Source organism: Rhinopithecus roxellana, chromosome 11 (genome assembly GCF_007565055.1).
Source record: "Rhinopithecus roxellana isolate Shanxi Qingling chromosome 11, ASM756505v1, whole genome shotgun sequence".
NCBI lineage: Eukaryota > Metazoa > Chordata > Mammalia > Primates > Cercopithecidae > Rhinopithecus > Rhinopithecus roxellana.
This window is the reverse complement of record NC_044559.1, coordinates 58444925-58453481: the sequence shown is the minus strand read 5'-3', so window position 1 is coordinate 58453481 and position 8557 is coordinate 58444925. Positions and strand designations below refer to the sequence as shown.

General features: G+C 46.5%; 1 non-coding gene across 1 annotated transcript; it reads right to left on the bottom strand.

Moving 5' to 3' along the window:
* Positions 1-7934: 7934 nt before the first annotated feature.
* LOC115900501 lies at positions 7935-8041 on the bottom strand. Its single transcript, XR_004060185.1, has one exon. It is a non-coding gene; the product is annotated as a U6 spliceosomal RNA (small nuclear RNA).
* Between the last annotated feature and the right edge of the window lie 516 nt (positions 8042-8557).

The window sequence follows — 8557 nt, the reverse complement described above, 5'->3', positions numbered from 1 at the left end:
AGGAAGAAGGAAGGAAGGAAGGAAGAGAAAGAAGAAAAGAAAGGAAAAAGAAAGAAAGGAGGAAGGAGAAAAAGAAGAAAGAAAGAAAGAAAGAAAGAAAGAAGAAGAAAAAAGAAAGAAAGAAAGAAGAAAGAAAGAAAAAAAAAAAACAGTGAGAAACAGATGTATTGTGCAAGGGGAAAGATCTAGTTGTTTTGCTTAAAGGAAGGAAGTTGGTAAAATGAAATAAATTCAGATATTCTTTGGAAGTTTTCAATAATAGATTTCAGAATATCTTTTTCTCAAAACAGATATTATAATAATTTTTTTGTAAGATGCCCATTTTCCATTTGACATCCTATTAAAAAGTCAAGATTCGCCGGGCGCGGTGGCTCAAGCCTGTAATCCCAGCACTTTGGGAGGCCGAGATGGGCGGATCACAAGGTCAGGAGATCGAGACCATCCTGGCTAACACGGTGAAACCCTGTCTCTACTAAAAATACAAAAAATAGCCACGCGAGGTGGCGGGCGCCTGTAGTCCCAGCTACTCGGGAGGCTGAGGCAGGAGAACGGCGTAAATCCGGGAGGCGGAGCTTGCAGTGAGCTGAGATCCGGCCACTGCACTCCAGCCCGGGCAACAGAGCGAGACTCCGTCTCAAAAAAAAAAAAAAATAATAATAATAATAATAATAATAAAAATAAAAATAAAAAGTCAAGGTTCTTGTGAGATATATTTTTCCTAATGGGTTAAATTAATTTTCTTTTTTCTTTTCGAGTTGGGGGTCTCTGTTGCCCAGGCTGTAGTGCAATGGTAAGATCATAGCTCACTGCAGCCTTGAACTCCTGGACTCAAGGGATTCTCTCATCTTTTAAGTTCAATTATTAAGTTGTTAAAAAACAAAAAACAAAATAAAAGGTTACCAGCTTCAGGCCAGACACAGTGGCTCACGCCTATAATCTCAACACTTTGGGAGGCCGAGGCGGGTGGATCGTTTGAGACCAGCCTGGCCAATATGGTGAAACCCTGTCCCTACTAAAAATACAAAAATTAGCTGGGCATGGAGGTGGGTGCCTATAATCCCATCTACTTGGGAGGATGAGGCAGGAGAATCGCTTGAACCCAGGAGACGGAGGTTGCAGTGAGCCGAGATTGCACCACTGCACTCCAGCCTGGGCAACAGAACGAGACTGTCTGAAAACAAACAAACAAAAAATGGTGAGCCTTAGGACTCACGGTTTCTGTAATAAGGACTGCATCCCTTCTGCAAATTGAGAAACTCAGTCCAGTGGCTGTGCATTACATCGGTGTCCTGGTGCACATCAGCGCTGAGCTTTAGGTGCAGGGAGAACAGCTGCAGGGGGAGAGCTCTGAGGCCGGGAGACCCTCACAGACTGTCACATCACCTGGGCATGAGAGGATGACAGGCCACTGGGAAAGGGAATGGATATTCAACAAGATATGTCGATAATGGCATTGATGGTGTTTAGCAGTTGCCAGGGCAGGGGGTGAGAGGAAGTGAAAGCCAAATGTGACCATCATCTTGGTAACAAGAGCATCTGTCACATCCCCAAACCCCCGCAGCATGGCTCTTGAACTGGATTCCATCCCGGTCCCCAGGGTCTCACACATCACATGAATGACAGGGTGGGGGTGAGACTAGCATTCCCAGATAAGCCAAGCCCTCAGCCCAGGCTTGCACACACCTCTGGCATGTCCCCATGAGGATCCCAACTCCATCGTGTTATCTCCCGTCATTTAAAGACCTCCTTCCCGCCTCAACCCTGTCTCTGCTTCCCTTTAGAGACAAACTTCTCAGGAGGCCACTGTCTCCGTTTCCCCTCCTGAGTGGGATCTCCACTCCATGGCCATGGTACCAAATGGAATGGATGCTTTTCCAGTCTCCTCTTTTATTTTTTATTTTTCCTTGAGACAGGGTCTTTCTCTGTCGCCCAGGCTGGAGTGCAGTGGTGTGATCTTGGCTCACGGCAACCTCCGCCTTCTGAGCTCAAGTGATTCTCCCACCCCAGCCTCCCAAGTAGCTGGGATTACAGGCATGCGCCACCATATCCAGCTAATTTTTGTATTTTTTATAGAGACACGGTCTCACTATGTTGGCCAGGCTGGTCTTGAACTCCTGGGCTCAAACCATCCTCCAGCCTTGGCCTTCCAAAATGCTAGGATTACAGGCATGAGCCACCATGCCTGGCCCAGTCTTCTCTTAAATAACCTTTCAGCGTCACTTGGCAGCTGCGTCCCCTGCTTGCTTACCTCTCCTCCTCCCTCCCAGCTGTGTCCCCTGCGTTTCCCTGGCTGCACCTCTTGTCTTTCTGCCCACTCCTTGGTAGCTTCCTCTCAGAGGTAAGGTACAGGCCTTCTCTTCTCATAGCACCCTCTCCTCCCAGCTGACTTTCTCTGCATCCTCACCTTTAGATACCATCTGCCTTCAAGGTCCAAATAATAGACATCCCCAGACCCCAGATTTGAGCTCCAGCCTCGCACACGTGGTTCCCTCTTCTGCCTGTCTGCGCGTCAGTCTCACATGCCACAGTTTGCTCCTCGTCCCTCTGCTTTTATCTGCAGCCTGCTTCCTGCTGGTATTCCTCATTTCTCAGGCTGCCAGTGGGGGAGCTGTTCTCCGCATGCTCCCCTCCTTCCTATCCAGTTCATTTCCCTCACTACTTCCAGAATCCACCTGCCAGCCTCACTCCGTTTCCTCCACCACCATTAAAGTCCAAAAAAAGAGTTTCTTTCCTTTTTTCTTTTTCTTAGTCTGTGCCCAGGCTGGACTGCAGTGCTGCAATCATAGCTCACTGCAGCCTTGAATTCCTGGCATCAAGCCATCCTCCTGCCTCAGCATCCCCAGTAGCTGGGACTACAGGCACACACCACCATGCTGAGCTATTTTTTTTTTTTTTTTCAGAGATGGAGTCTCACTGTGGTGCCCAAGCTAGTCTCAAACTCCTGGCCTCAAGCAATCCTCCCATTTTGATCTCCCAAAGCACTGGGATTACAGGTAGGAGCCACCACACTCGGCCACTAAACTGTTTTGTTCTTTTCTTGTTTTCTTTTATTTTGAGACAAAGTCTCACTCTGTTGCCCAGGCTAGAGAACAGTGGCACAATCTCAGCTCACTTCAGCCTCGACTTCCCTGGTTCAAGCAATCCTCCCACTTCAGCTTCCCAAGCAGCTGGGACTACAGGTGTCCGCCACCACACCTGACTAATTATTGTATTGTTTGTAGAGATGGGATCTTGCTGTGTTACCCAGGCTGGTCTTGAACTCCTGAGCTCAAGCAATCCTCCCGCCTCAGCCTCCCAAAGCACTGGGATTACAGGCGTGAGCCACCAAACTCAGCACTAAACTATTTCTTATAGTTCTCTAGTTTCCAGCAAAAATGTCTCACAAGAAGCATCAAAAACAAAACAAACAAACCAAAAACAACACAACCCTTACTTGGATCATTATAATGGATTTGTTTGCTTCCAGACAGCAAATCTTTTAGGAATATTCCCTCTTTTGACCAACTGGCCAGGGCATGGAGAATTTCCATGAGCAGGAATGTCAGATTCACACAGATTGAAGTACCAGCCTGAATTGAAAAAGCCTTATATAATTTATTTAAACTAACACTCACCAACTAAATTGGACTAAAGCCAAAGGAAGACAAGGACACCTGCTAAACGGGGAGCCTCAGGGGCCAGGGAAAGGGGTTCGAGACCAGCCTTAGGACATAGTAAGATCCCCACCTCTACCAATGAAAAGTAAAATACATGCATAAATTTTATTTATTTATTTATTTAGAGACAGAGTCTCACTCTGTTGCCCAGGCTGGAGTACATTAGTGGGTACTCCACATGTGGCCTAAAATGCATAAATACATTTATAAAATAAGTAAATAAAGGCCAGGTGTGGTGGCTCATGCCTGTAATCCCAGTACTTGAGGCTGAGGTGGGTGGCTCATCCGAGGTCGGGAGTTCGAGACCAGCCTGATCAACATGGTGAAATCCCATCTCTACTAAAAATACAAAATTAGCTGGGCATGGTGGCGCATGTCTGTAGTCCCAGCTACTCAGGAGGCTGAGGCAGGAGAATTGCTTGAACCCGGGAGGCAGAGGTTGCAGTGAGCCGAGATCGGGCCATTGCACTCTAGCCTCGGTGACAGAGCAGAAACTCCATCTCAAAATGAACAAATAAAATAAAGTAACATAAAATAAAATAAAACAAGTAAATAAATAAAAAGGGTGAGTATGTTCAGGAGGGTGCCTGGGAGCAAGTGGAGGGAGACGAGTGTGTGGGGACAGAGGTGGAGCCTGTTTACCGAGGACACCTATGGCTTCATGTGCCCTCTCTGGGAGCCGTAAAGGGGGTTTCCCTGTTCCTCATTATGGTCATCACTACCATCCTTCTTTCTGTCTGTCTCTTCAGTTGTAAAATGAAGATAACAGATCTACATTGTTCTTCAATTGGATATTTTTAAGATGAATGCGTCATTATACCGGGTTTTCATGCATTTTGGTTTTTTGTTTTGTTTTGTTTTGTTTTGAGACAGAGTCTTACTCTGTCGCCCAGGCTGGAGTGCAGTGGTGCCATCTTGGCTCACTGCAAACTCCGCCTCCCAGATTCAAGCGATTCTCCTGCCTCAGCCTCCGAAGTAGCTGGGATTATAGGTGCCCACCACCACACTGGGCTAATTTTTGTATTTTTGGTAGAGACAGGGTTTCGCCATGTTGGCCAGGCTAGTCTCGAACTCCTGATCTCAGGTGATCCTCCCACCTCAGCTTCCCAAAGTGCTGGGATTACAGGCACAAGCAACCATGCCCAGCCTCATGCATTTTAAAATGAGATGTTCCAGGGACTAAAACTGCTCAGGGACCAAAGAAAAAATGAGTCCAGAAAAAGAGTTGGCTGAGAACATTACTGAGGAGAATTTACCCTGCTGCTGCAGGCGGCTAAGAACATAGACGACCACTGCACGGCCGTGTCTCCATGGACCAAAGTGGGAAAATGTCTGGCTTTGCTCTCTGCTGCCTTATCAATATGCAGCTGACAAAGGGCTGGGTTAGTTGAGGCTGGAACCACTGGGTGCCATGCATGTGCTAACAATCCACACAGGCCAGCAGGCACTGCCCCATTGTTCTGTACATTGATCAAGAATATGACAGTCAGGGCCACCACCACTTTGTTCCTGCAATGCAGGGAAACTGCAAATCTATGAAACTTGAAAACATTGCTCAGAGAATGTGCTTAGGGAAATTGCATTCCTCCCAGACATAGCAGTCTTGCTGTCTACTTCCCACACAGGAATGGCAGATCAAGTATTTAGAAGGGGCTGCTCTCTGTCTGGGATTCTCCAAGGAGCTGTTGGAATAGTAAATGCCCTTTTAACTGGCTAGACTGTTTCAACTGAATCCCAATCAAAAATGGAAAAGCAGGTGCCTTCTCTCCCTTCTCCAGCTCTCTCTCCCCTTCAGTCCAGCCGTCCAGCCGTTGTCAGAGCGGAACTGCCCTGGGGTTCAACATTGGTGGAGAAGGCAGCTGCCCAGTTTTGAGGAGGGCAAAATCTCTCTGCCCCCAGTCCCTAACTCACATCCCCATCAAATATTGGGAGTTCCACCGTTAGAGATGCAGCTGGGGCCGGGCGCAGTGGCTCACGCCAGCACATAATCCCCGCATTTTAAGAGGCTGAGGCGGGTGGATCACCTGAGGTCAGGAGTTCAAGACCAGCCTGGCCAATATGGCGAAACCCCATCTCTACCAAGAATACAAAAATTATCTGGGCGTGGTGGCATGTGCCTGTAATCCCAGCTACCTGGGAGGCTGAGGCAGGAGAATTGTGTGAACCTGGGAGGCGGAGGTTGCAGTGAGCTGAGACCATGTCGCTGCACTCCAGCCTCAGTGAAAGAGCAAGACTCTGTTTCAAAAAAAAAAAAAAAAAAAAAAGAGCGATACAGTTGGGCTTGATGCAGTGGCCACATTTACAATCCAGCACTTTGGGAGGCCAAGGCAGAAGGATAGATTGAGCCCAGCAGTTCTGGACCAACCTGGACAACATAAGGAGATCCCACCAAAAATAAAAATAAAAAAAGCTGGGCATGGTGGTGCATGCCTATGGTCCCAGCTAATCAGGAGACTGAGGCAGGAGGATTGCTTGAGCCCAGGAGGCTGAGGCTGCTGTGAGCTGTGATTGTACCTCTGCAGTCCAGCCTGGGCTACAGCATGAGACACTGTCTCTAAAAAAATAAAATAAATTTTAAAAAGTACAGTTGGCCCTTGAGCAACATGAGGGCTGAGGTGGCAACCCCTGTAGTGCTGACTCCCCAAAACCTTAACTACTGATAGCCTGCCGTTGACCAGAAGCCTTATCTGTAACATGAACTGTCAATTAACCATGTTTAGTATAAATATTCTATACTATATTCATACGATAAAGTAAGCTGGAGAAAAGAAAAGGTTATTGAGAAAATCATAAAGAAGTTAAAATGTATTTACTATTCCTGAAGTGAAAGTGGATCATGATAAAGGTCTTTATCCTCATCATCCTCACACTGAGTAGGCTGAGGGGGAGGAGGAAGAAGAGGAGGGGTTGGTCTTGCTGTCCCAGCGATGGCAGAGGCAGAAGTGATGTAGGGGGTGGGAGGCAAGGCAAGAGAGGCAGGCGCACCTAGTGCAACTTTTATTGAAAAAAAATCTGCATGTAAGTGGACCCCTGCAATCCAAACCTGTGTTGTTGAAGGATCAACTGTATTTCTCTAGGGTTTCTTAGTGACACTGGAGAAGGTGCTTTAAAATGCCAGTATGGGCCGGGCACAGTGGCTTATGCCTGTAATGCCAGCACTTTGGGAGGCCAAGGCAGGTGGATCACCTGAGCTCAGGAGTTCGAGACCAGCCTGGTCAACATGATGAAACCCTGTCTCTACTAAAAATAAAAAAATTAGCTGGGCACGATAGCACATACCTATAATCCCAGCTACTCAGGAGGCTGAGGCAGGAGAATCACTCGAACCCGGGAGGCAGAGGTTGCAGTGAGCCGAGATTGCACCACTGCATTCCAACCTAGGCGACAGAGTGAGACTCTGTCTCAAAAAAAAAAAAAAAAGAAGTTTTTAATTTTGATGTAGTTCAATTTATCTATATATTTTTTGTTGTCTGTGCTTTTGGTGCCATATCCAAGAGATCATTGCCAAATCCATTGTCATGAAGTGCTTTCTCTGTGTTTTCTTTTAAGAGTTTTATAGGCCAGGTACAGTGGCTCACAATTGTAATCCCAGCACTCTGGGAGGCTGAGGCGAGAGGATGGCCTGATCCCAGGAATTTAAGACCAACATGGGCAACATAGTGAGACCCCATCTCTTAAATAAAAGGTAAGAGGCCGGACGCGGTGGCTCAAGCCTGTAATCCCAGCACTTTGGGAGGCCGAGACGGGCGGATCACGAGGTCAGGAGATCGAGACCATCCTGGCTAACGCGGTGAAACCCTGTCTCTACTAAAAAAATACAAAAAAACTAGCCGGGCGAGGTGGCGGGCACCTGTAGTCCCAGCTACTCAGGAGGCTGAGGCAGGAGAACGGCGTAAACCCGGGAGGCGGAGCTTGCAGTGAGCTGGGATCCGGCCACTGCACTCCAGCCTGGGCGACAGAGCTAGACTCCGTCTCAAAAAAAAAAAAAAAAAAAAAAAAAAAAAAAAAAAAAAAGAAAAGAAAAAAAAGGTAAGAAAGAAAAAGAAAAAAAAGAGTTTTATCATTTTAGGTCTTACATTTAGGTCTTGGATTCATTTAGAGTTGATTTTTGTGTATAGTGTAAGGGTCCAGGTTCATTCATTTGCATGTAGATATCCAGTTTTCCTAAAATCATTTGTTGAAAAAACTCCTTTCTCCACTGACTAGTCTGGGGACCCTAATTTAAAAACTATTGGACTATATGTATGAGAGTTTATTTCTGGACCCTGTATTCTTTTAATTTTTTAAAATAATTTCTCACTTTTGATTGTCATCCTTGCACAGGGGCCATGCTAATCTTCTCTGTATCTTTCCAATTTTAGTACGTGTGCTGCCAAAATGGGCACTTCTGGGCTTTCTTTTCCATTCCATTATTCTATATGTCTATCTGTATGCCAATACTACACAGTTTGTTTGTGTTTTTTGAAACAACGTCTCACTCTGTTGCCCAGGCTGGAATACAGTGGCACAATCTTGGCTCACTGCAGCCTCAACCTCCTGGGTTCAAATAATCCTTCCACCTCAGCCTCCTGAGTAGCTGAAACTACAGGTGTGCGCCACCATGCCTGGCTAATTTTTGTATCTTTTGTAGATGGGGTTTTGCCATGTTGCCCAGGCTGGACTATACTGTTTTGATCACTGTGGGTTTGTAATAAATTTTAGAATTAGGAAGTGCGAGACTTCCAACTTTATTTTTTATTTTTTATTTTTGTTTTTTACCAGGTCTCTCACTCTGTCACTCAGGCTGTAGTGCAGTGGCACAATCTCGGCTCATTGCAACCTCCACCTTTCAAGTGATTCCCCTGCCTCAGCCTCCTGAGTAGCTGGGATTACACGCACTCACCACTATGCCCGGCTAATTA